Here is a 2,584-nt window from a genome sequence, read left to right as displayed (position 1 = left end):
CTTCTCCCTCTGCCTATGTCTCTGCCTCTCTCTCTCTCTCTCTCTCTGTGTGTGACTATCATAAATAAATAAAAAATCATAAAAAAAGAAACAAGAATCTACATATCTTGAAGATTTAACTGCTTTATTTTGCTTGGACAAAGTTACATCAACTTAGAAAATATAATGCAAAAAAAAAAAGAAAAGAAAATGCATTTGTTGTCAGCAATTGCTCATGGATACACATTTACTAGACAAGACTTTGGGCTGCTAGTGACAGAAAACCAAATCAAAGAAGGTTAAATACATAGGGAATCTATTGGTTGGGGCGCCTGGGTCGCTCAGTGAGTTAAATGGCCAACTAGATTTCAGCTCAGGCCATGATCTCAGGGTCCCAGAATCAAGCCCCACTTGAGCTCTGCACTCACAGGGTAGTCTGCTTGAAGATTTTCTCTCTCCTTCTTTTCCTCCCCACCCCTACTGCCCCACTAGTACTCTCTCTCTCTCTCTCTAAAACAAATAAATAAAACTTAAAAAAAGAGAGAATCTACCGGCTTACATAATATGGAAGTTCCAAGAGTTGGACATCACAAATGGATCAATCAGGGAAGGAAGGTGTCAAAATTATTATATGTTCTAGACTGGAATCAGAGTACTCCATCTTCCAGATATTATGACAAAGTCAGTGGTGGTCACTTGATAGCACCTCACGAGGATTTTTCTTCCACCCTATCAAGAAATACATTTTTTTAAAGATTTTATTTATTCATTCTGAGAGACAGACAGAGAGAGAGAGAGAGGCCAGAGACACAGGCAGAGGAAGAAGCAGGCTCCATGCAGGGACTGGATCCCGGTTCTGCAGGATCACACCGTGGGCTGAAGGCGACGCTAAACTGCTGAGCCACCCGGGCTGCCCAAGAAATACATTTTTTTAAAGATTTTTATTTATTTTCTCATGAGAGACACACAGAGAGAGGCAGAGACATAGGCAAATGGAGGAGTAAGTTCCACGTTGGGGAGCCTGATGCGGGACTCAATCCCAGGACCCCGGGATCACAACCTGAGCCAAAGGCAGACACTCAACCACTGAGCCACCTAGGCGTCCCAAGAAATACACTTCTATATCTAGTGAAAATATCCTTCAAAAGTGGAGGTAAAATAAAGACGTTACTAGAGAAGAAAACCAAAATAACTTGTTGCTAACAGTCCTGTTCTAAAAGAATTGCTAAAGGAAGTTCTTCAGATAGAAGGGAAATGATACCTGAAAAAAATCGGGGAACATCAAGAATGAAAGAACAGAAATGGTAAGTATATGAGTAAACATAATAGACTGTTCTCCCCTTGAGTTCTTTTTTTTTTTTTTTTTTTTTTTTTAATTTTTATTTATTTATGATAGTCACAGAGAGAGAGAGAGAGGCAGAGACACAGGCAGAGGGAGAAGCAGGCTCCATGCACCGGGAGCCTGATGTGGGATTCGATCCCGGGTCTCCAGGATCGCGCCCTGGGCCAAAGGCAGGCGCCAAACCGCTGCGCCACCCAGGGATCCCTCCCCTTGAGTTCTTTTAAAAATATTTACTAGTCGACAGTGAAAATTATTAACACTGCCTGATGGGTTTGTGATTCTAATACATAAAAACAACCATAACAAGACAGTAGGGAGAGGATAAAGGGATTTATTTGGGGTAATAGTTCTACATTCCACTTGAAGTAGTAAAATATGATTCCAAGGGGATTATGAAAAGTTAGTTATGTTTATTGCAATCACTAGAGCAACTACTAAACAAATCATACCAAAAGATACGATCATTAATACAATAGTTAAATGAGATACTAGAAAGTGTTCTAATTAGCCAAAAGAAAGCAAGGAAAGGGAACAAAGATCAAACAATAAAATGATATAGCTAATTACTATAGATTATATTAGGAAGGTAAGAATGACTGTTGGAGAAATTCAGTTGTTACCAATGTAGTATTCAGAATCACCCAAAGGTCTGAATGTAAGGTTAACCGTAGAGGACATTTAGGGACCCTGGCAGCAGGGGTCAGGAGGGCGTTTTGCCCTGGACATAGACTTTTGATAATAGCACAGGAAGTATTTTTTTAATAAATTTATTTTTTATTGGTGTAGCACAGGAAGTATTATATAGTCAAAGACGAGACTGCAATACATTCATCACTCAACTCTATAAATCTTCTATTATCCTGTTAATGATTTTAGGAATAGAATAATTATTTGATCCTATACTTTTCTGAGTGTTGAAAATATTAAGTAGCCTTTAAAATATACCATACGAGCAGCCCAGGGGTTCAGCGGCTTAGCGCCGCCTTCAGCGCAGGGCGTGACCCTGGAGACCCAGGATCGAGTCCCGCGTCGGGCTCCCTGCATGGGGCCTGCTTCTCCCTCTGCCTGTCTCTGCCTGTCTCTCTATCATAAATAAATAAATAAAAATATTTTAAAAAATGAAATAACTCCCATTTCGAGGACGCAGAAATCGGGATTTACAGAGGTCGCTGACAGAGGTCGCTAACAGGCCCACCTGCCCCCGAGCCCAGCCCGCGAGGCTCAACCGTCGGGGTCAGCCCCGCCCCCTCCAGCGAGGGGCCC

The sequence above is a fragment of the Canis lupus genome, chromosome 13 (genome assembly GCF_048164855.1).
Source record: "Canis lupus baileyi chromosome 13, mCanLup2.hap1, whole genome shotgun sequence".
Lineage (NCBI taxonomy): Eukaryota > Metazoa > Chordata > Mammalia > Carnivora > Canidae > Canis > Canis lupus.
This window is presented reverse-complemented; position numbering follows the sequence as displayed.